This window comes from Anolis carolinensis, chromosome 1 (genome assembly GCF_035594765.1).
Source record: "Anolis carolinensis isolate JA03-04 chromosome 1, rAnoCar3.1.pri, whole genome shotgun sequence".
Lineage (NCBI taxonomy): Eukaryota > Metazoa > Chordata > Lepidosauria > Squamata > Dactyloidae > Anolis > Anolis carolinensis.
In genome coordinates, this window is record NC_085841.1 from 86503223 (window position 1) to 86512284 (window position 9062).

Here is a 9062-nt window from a genome sequence, read left to right on the forward strand (position 1 = left end):
GTTAAGTGCTTATGGGAGTTGGAGCATAATATCTTATGGGTTGCAGTTTAGTAACCCCACACATGATGCACATTTAGTCATCTTGCCAAAGATAAGCAGGTCTAATTAGATCTGGTGGTCAGTGCCCGGAAGGGAGACTACCTTGAACTGCAGCATGGAAGAAGGAGGGGATATTATACATGGACTCACACAAATAAACCGATGTCTTATAATTTGTACATTTGTTATTTGTTTTGCCGTGTTCGTAATTTGTGATTGACTAACATTCTCTGTGAAGGTTTTGCCCATATATCATATGGGAGACTGCAGGGATCAAAACCAGAAGAATTTCAAATACTACCCAACAATAAATAAATAAATCCCCAATTGCTTTGTTGCTATAACCCCAAAAGTGTCATACTGAAGTATACTAGTGTAAGAAAATTTCAAGAGGCATGCTTCAGATCCAACAAGCATTGCAGGCCAGGAATAGTCCAGCTTTGACTTCATCCTTTCTACATCATTTTAAATGTGATTTTAACGCACCTGGGTCACCGTCTATAACCCGACTTCTTCAGATGTATTTCTGATCGTACAACCCCCTCCACACACATCTTGCGAAATCAAGTTGTGTGTAAATAGTGTCTTATGGATTGTACTATATGTGAACTAATCAAAGAGCAACTGATCAACATCCAACCTAAACTAATTGAGGGTGAAGTCAAACTAATCAAAAGCAAAGTAAAACATTCTGAGGGAGGTAAATGTGAATCTGAGTATTTGTTAAAGAATACAAATACTCAAAAGTTTATTTATGAATTTGAAAAGCCCTTTTCAGTTCAGCTTTATTTATTTTGGTTTTGTTCCAAGGGAATTTTTTACCTTCTGAATTTCACATTTGAGTCTCAAGGTTAAATGAACAAAAATGTAATATAAATCCCACCTGAAGTTACCAAGCATCACTAGGCTTCACCTCGATGCCATATGAAAGCCAACTCTGCAAACTTATATTTTATATGGCTTCAACTGGAAAGGCATAAATTTATTCATTTGTGACGGTACTCAGCCTTATGAAAGGGATTGTGAAATGCACAGCAAAGCTCTCATAAATCCTGGGGCAGGATCTCAGTTCAATCCCTCCTTACTTGAAAAAAACCCTGTATAGAGGTTGGTTTGCGTATTGACAACATTTGAGTGGCTCAGTCTTCTCAAGCAATGATTTAGGATTAATGTGGGGGCCCTTTGATTGAAGATATTCCCACATTAAAATTGTCTTCTACGTACATTGAATAATTTTTGACATGTTGGATTGGCTTCTCACCTAACTTGGATAAGAATTTTCTAGTAGTATGGTTGTATCAGAAGAGTGGATGATATCAGAACTATTGGAAATAAAGTGAATTTATTTAATTACCCCAGAAGTAACTTATCAGCCACTGGGATACAAGGAACCAGAACATGTATCCCTAATAAGGAGGGAGAAAGAGATTCCCGGTATCCAGTAAATATGAAGAGGACAGATACCTACATCCTGGTCTCGACTATATCCACCCAATCTGGACAGGGAAATCTTAAATAGACACTAGCTATAAAGGCTACTGTCACTGCAGGAGGTACATTGAGAATATCTCACTATGGGACTTTTGTATGGCCCATTTCCATATACCCAGGAGGTTGAGATCCTGTTGCTAAAGATCCTTAGTGATTGTGAGGGCAGGATGTTCCTTAGACTCATGGTTAGAGTTCCATTTAGCTATGGATAAAATATAATTTTTGGTTTTTGCTTTCTCTTTCTTTTTGTTAAATGACTTACACCAATTTTAAGATGCCAATTCTTTAATCTTAGTGTACATTTATTCCTCTGCAATGTTTAGCCTATTTTTCATGATTTAAGTCATGAGTTGTAAGTGTTGACTCTCCAATTCCCCACCCTTTACCCCCAACCAGAGTGGTATGACTGGGAAAGATCTCTTTGCTGGCCTCCAATGAGAAGAAGCCATGAGTACATTGCATCCAGGTGCTATATACCAGGACATAAAGACAGGGGTGAAGCAAAACCAATTTAAAGCTGTGCTGCTCCCTACTCCTTCTCTTGAAGCAAAGAACTACAGCTCACCCTTAAGCCTTTTGGCACAGTGTAAGTTCATTGATCACTCCAGGGCTGGGTAGGATTTTTAACCCCTTTACACTATTAGTAGGGGGAGTGATAACTGGCCAGGATGAATTTTAAACAGGCAACCATTTGGCAGATATTGGGAGAGAAATGAAGAGTTGGATTAGCATGTGTTGCAGCCATTTAGTGAGGGGTAAGACTCATTAAGCACATTTACAACACCATAAGGGCAGTGCTGGAGAGGTAGGTGGATTTGATGACAACCAGAGGAAACCAATAAGATTTTGACATGTGTCTGAGACCTCAATAGGTGATTTAACTCAGCCATACCACACTCTCCATATTCCTCTTTGAATTTCATTGGCCCACCCGCCAGCCTCCTTCCGCAGGATAGCATTATGTAGTCGCATTAGGGGCCAGGTAGGAACTCCTCCCCCCATTTTTCAGGGTTTTTTTCGCCTACCCTACCTTGTCACGGAGAGTCAAAAAATTGGCTTGGGTGGTGTCAAATCAGTTTTCTTGGTATATATTGGGGGAGCTATGATTTGGTGTTGGATGGGAATTTTGAACCCCCTTACGGGTCAAGCAATCTGGGGGATGGAAGATTATGAATTGCTCTTAGTGGTTTTGGTGTAACACCCAAGGAGGTTGAGGGCTCAAGTCAGGGATGGCAGACTGCTTCAACTGCATCCATATCAGATCATTCCCCAAATAGTTTGATTGTAACTATTCAATAAAACTTGCCATTTGTTCAAGCCATTCCTGTTGTGTGGCCTCTTTATTTATCTGGTTTGTCAGCCAATGCCTCTGCACATCATGAGATCAGAGAAGTGGGGAAGAGACTAATCTTGGGGTCAGCCTGAGGGTTGTGTCTTCATGAGTAGTCACACAACTTGAATTTAATGCTGACTGGAAATCTGTGTCCACTAGAAAGAGATAGCTAATGCCCATTGTGACATTGACAGGAGCATTAATGGGAAGAAAGGTGAAGAAGAGAGAAATTTCACTCCTATTCTTTCATTCATTCCATTTTTACTCATTTCTCCTGTCATGGGGCTCTAGTTATAAAACCTTAAGTTAAAGAATATCGCAGATGTTAAACAACAATCAAACAACACTGTCATTAAAAGGAGATACTTAGAAACAGTTTAAAATACATTAAAATACAACGGAAAGCATGCAAGTCAAAATACAGCACACCACCTTCAACACCATTTTAAGTAAGACAGCCTTAATACTGAATGAATGTGCATTCTCATTGCTTTCTAATCATAGGAGTCTCACATTAATAGGCACCAGGCACTCAGTGCAAGACAGACAAATCTGTTTATGTTCCCTAATCTTTTTAGCTCCCAGCCTTCAACTGTTTATGATATAAGTTTGTCTAGCAACAGAGTGGAACCTAGAGCTGCCATTAATCAACACAAATTGCATAATCTGACATTGACAATATAGAAGTCAGCAGTGAAAAACAGTAATCTTTGGGGACAATGCGACCCATTTCCCACTCAACAGAGGAATATAAAGCAAATCATTACAGAAGACATGAAATGTAAAAATAGGCATACTCAGTATTCTGCTTCCATTAGCAAAATGTAGCATCTGAAAGGTTTTTTGAAATGGACACAACCAGTAGAAGACAGTCATTCTGAACTTAAAATAATTTAGGAGAAATATCAATAAAATAAACAGAACATGGACAAAAGCTAAGTAGGGTGAAGAAATTTGGTATGTTTTATTCCCCTGCTACTGCTACTACTCCCCTCCCCCGAAATACAGTATTTTCTTGGCCTTTGTTGCATAAGAAAGGTTCCTAATTTTATTTGAACGTAGGTTCGTGTGGTTTTTATATGATAAAGAGCTTATTACACAGTGATTCCTGTACATTTAGGTCAGCTGTGGCAATCAATCAATGGACACTTTGCCTTTGGCAGCACATGTTTCCATTAAAAAAAGGAATCCTTTGGAAGCCCCTGTTAGTTAGTAATGACAGAGTAACCTCTGTGTCAAGTAATATACTTGATAAATTTTGCATGTGCTGTTGACTGACAGAAGCTCTGGCTTCCTGTCTAAGCAGCCTGTACAAGCTTCAAAGAGCACAGAAACCTCTTTCTTCTCCGCAAGTGCAAAGACCTCAAAGTAAGACTTGAGCTGAGCAGGAAAACTGTGCTTCCAAGAGGCTAGTGGGACACCCGCGGATGCTCAAATGGAGAAAACATTCTCCTTCCTCCCCTCATTCCTGTCTCTCCTCCTTCATTGGGTTTGCCTATCACTTATAATCATCTTGCGACTCTGTTGGAGTTCTGATGTGGTACTTTGCATGTTCAATTATGTGAAATAACAGTCTGATTGAATGATCCTGCAGCTGAACAGGGTATGAATGTAATTCATGCACTCCCACACTGACCAAGGATTCATCGTCTTTTGAAATTGGGAAGACTGGAGCAACAGCAACAAGGCTTTGTTTAGTCTGCATGGATATGCTAATTATGTCCATCTGGACCTTCTGCCAGGCCTTGTTTTACTTTGATCCACTTTAAGGGACAGCCATAGTTTCAGGAACTTTGTAGATCTTTTGGGATTCTTGTTTATTTTGATGGGTAAGGGCAAGATTAATGTCATTCAGCTCTTTAAAGTCTCAGCCATTCAAGGGCAACATACTCTGAATCGATGCTGTCCATGTCTTCTCCATAGAATTTCATGAGAGAAAAGGAAAGAAAATAAAAAGAGGCACTTTATATGAAATTCAACTTCCTTGTCTGCCATTTTTAAAATCAACAGAAAGTGTCTGTCCATATGATTGCATAGATGTTTACAAATGTGTTCATAATGCCTGCTTAAATGTCTTGAAATGGAGGGCTGGCTTAATAAGTTTTGAAGTACAGTAGAGTCTCACTTATCCAAGCCTCACTTGTCCAAGCCTCTGGATAATCCAAGCCATTTTTGTAGTCAATGTTTTCAATATATTGTGATATTTTGGTGCTAAATTTGTAAATACAGTAATTACAATATAACATTACTGAGTATTGAACTACTTTTTCTGTCAAATTTGTGGAATAACATGAAGTTTTGGTGCTTAATTTGTACAATCACAACCTAATTTGATGTTTAATAGGATTTTCCTTAATCCCTCCTTATTATCCAAGATATTCGCTTATCCAAGCTTCTGCCGGCCCGTTTAGCTTGGATAAGTGAGATTCTACTGTAGTTGAAGAAATACTGGTTGTCCTGCATTGTGGTTCCCTCCACTCTATAACAAAATCCAGGATTAGAGTTGAAAAATATGTACATTTGTCTGATATGCATTATTTATGCAAGCCACATAAGTTACAATGTAGCTGTTGGGTAATTTAATTTTGTTTTAGTAGGAGTGCATACAACTTTGCCTATTTCGTTTTTCTTGACATAATTCTGTAGTACAGATACAGCTAATGATTTGGTATTTAATATGGAAATTTTATTTGATTGATTGAATTACCCACTTGTCTACCATCAGTTGCTAGCTGTTTTTTTTTTTTATTCCTCTGTGGTGCTATTATCAAGCAATACCTGGGCCACCCAAGACACTTTGCTGTCTGAGGAAAAAAAAACAGATATTCTTCCCCTCCATTTTCCCACAAAGGGGCTAAACAGAATATATTTTGAATTTTACGCTAATTCTGATAGTAGGATGGGTTCTTTTGCTGTGTTTAAGCACTGCAGCCTAATTTACAGGTTCTGATCTCCAGTGTTGCGTTGCTGCTTTCACCTCCTAACCATGTCCTTAGAATCGGCTCCCTGAAGCAGTCACCTACTCAAGTTTTATACACATTTGATCTTTTCTTTCTGGGTATTATATGTATTTGATTTTTTTGCCTTGTTTCTCATATTCATTGTGAGCCACTTTGGTGATAAAGGCAGGATAAACAACAAGTAAACAAAGTAAACATTGAATAAATCTACAACGTATAAATAAATATTTTTGGCAAATATTATTTTTAAAAATTGTTTTCAATTTCCCCCCTCAAATGAACAGTCAAAGAGGGGAAAAAAAAGGGGGGGGGAGATGGGAAACAAGAAGACGTAGTATGTAGGTTACCGAACCCTATTAGTTAAACAGTTCCACACGAGTCTATTGCATTGTTGAAGACATTGGGGGAGGGGAATATCATTATACATATCCTTTAGTATAGGAAAAAAGTAAGAGAGAGAAAAAATTCTAACTATGATATCTTCTTTAACAAATGTAGAAGCTTATCCTTCAGGATCTGTGTTGATTTCTTTTGTCTTCTTATATTGTCCCATCTTTTTTTGTCTTCTCCTCCAGATCAACATAATGAGCATTCCTTCTACTTATTAACTTATTCAAACCCTATTTTTCTACTCTTAATACTAGCCATCCATATACATATCTTAGAGTTAATTTCTTTTTAATAGGTTAGTAATACACATGTAAATATTTATTATAATTAATATCTATCTTTCATGTAGATTCTGTACATACTAAATCTTCCTATATAAGGTTTTAAACTTTGTGGTTTTTCTTTACATTATAACTGTATTCTCAATTTGCTTCTGACACAATAAATAAATAAATAAATAAATAACCTTCTTGAAATTTTGCACCTTTCTATTCTAATTCAGAGGTATTAACTCATCAATTTTCTAGTATTTTTTACCTCTTAAATATGCAGATTATATAATTTATACACATATATTATTTCATATTACTTATAGTTCATAATTCCTGTTGTGATTATCTTCTTCTAATTTTTTAAAATAAAATCCATAAAAGATTTCCATTCTTATTGTAGTTTCTGTGTTTGTTGTAGAATTAAAGTTTATTTGTTAATTTCAGCCATTTAATTCTATTCATCTGGTGTTGGTATTCTTTGCTATTTCCATAATTTTACATATTCAATTCTTGCTGCTTTACTCATGTACAGGAAGAGTATTTCCTGATGTTTCAGGATTAGCATGTTTAGTAATCCCAATAAAAAAGGTTTCTGATTTCAGTGTTATTTTGCTTTCTAGTATGTTTTCAATATCAGTATGCATTTTTATCCAGAAGCCTTTAGCCTTTGGGCAAGTCCACAACATGTGATAAAAGGTTCCAGTTGTTTGTTTACATTTACAACATAGATTCAATTTTTTATTTCTTTTCAAGAATTTTTCTGGAGTCATATACCATCTATAAATCATTTTGTAAAAGTTTTCTTTAATAGAGTAGCATCTTGAAAATTGTGATCTTTTTTTTCTAAAGTTCCTCCCATTACTCTAAATTTATTGCTTGTTCTATGTTTTTTGCCCATTGGATCATGGGATCTTTTACCTGTTCATCAATTGTGTATTCCTTCAAAAGGTATTGATATATTTTTCCCATTTTGTTTTTTGTTAGTAGTAGTAAATTCCATTGATTCTCTGATTCTTGTATACCTTGTTTAATATCTGAATGAAGTCTCTGTTGAAGTTGATTGTTAGTTATTTTTCAAACTATGTGTGTTTTATTGTAATTTCATTACTTACACTGACAGAACAGAAATTAGCTTGCCCACATTGGAACTTTGAGTCCATTTTGCATTATAGCCACTGCTAAAAAGTCAACAATGAAAACCATAGCAAAATCTATAATTTATACAGAGACCACAAAATGCAATTTCTCCATTCTGCTTGAACCTATTTTGGATGTGTTCTCTGTGCTACTGAGAAGTCCCGGCACATTATAATTTGTTAAGTGCAACTTCATAACTTCAGCAATGATAGCTGCTGAGCTTACAATACAACACATATGAAAAACAAACAAACTGGTTCAAGTTTACCGTATTTCAGTAAGAATGTAAGCCCCACTTATCAACAGATGTCATTTATCGTGCGTCGGTCAAAATGATGGTGTTTATGGAATGAGAAATTTAAAACCAACATTTGTGTTGGAGTGCTAACAGAAAATGGCTTCTCTATGCCAAAGCAGCCGAGATTGATATATCAGAAAACAACAAACTCAAGCCTAACCAAAGCCATATAACAATGTGTTTTAAAAAGTTGCACAGAGATCACATTTCTTGCTTCAGAAAGAGCTAATTTTCAACACACAGAAACACATTCTAACACAAATTATGAATTGCTTTTAACCACAGGAACCAAATCCTTTCTAAGAAATGGCTGCAAAATAACACATTGTTGTTGTTTTCTATCCCGTCAAGAAGGCAATCTCATAAGGAACTAATAATTAGGAATACTAATCAATGTGGTTTGTATCAACTGTTTGTTGTATTAAACATACCAGTTATTCCATATCTCTGTATAATATAATGGATGTCTTTTAAAACATTCTCTGTGCAAATAGTAATCTATTGCAAATTAAACTGAGTACGTAAGGAATTTTGACGCAAAGTGAGGATGGATCTCTTTCTTCTGCAGTGAGTTAAAGCATAATCCAAAACATAATTACTTCTTAAAATTATTTATTTATTACAACATTTCTACCCCACCCTTCTCAACCCTGAGGGGTGACTCAGGGCGGCTTACAAATATAAACACATGTATAAAACAATTACAATCAATTACAATTTAAAATCAATTAATCATAGTTCAAGTTCAATCCAAGTCTGTCATTATACCATAGTTCATTATAGTTGTAATTGATGCTGTTTTTATCGTTCAAAAGCCTGGTCCCACAGCCAAGTTTTCACTTTTTTGCGAAAAGATAGGAGAGAGGGAGAGAGGGAGCCTGTCTGATTTCATTTGGCAGGGCGTTTCATAGATGGGGGGCCACCACTGAAAAGGTCCTGTCTCTCGCCCCTGCCAGCCGCACTTGTGAGGCTGGTGGGATCAAGAGCAGGGCCTCCCTCAAAGATCTTAAATTACGCAATGGGTCACAGTGGAAGATACGTTCAGACAAGTAAGCTGGGCTAGAACCGTTTAGAGCTTTATAGGCTAAAGCCAACACTTTGAATTGTGCTCGGTAGACAATCGGCAGCCAGTGGAGCTGACG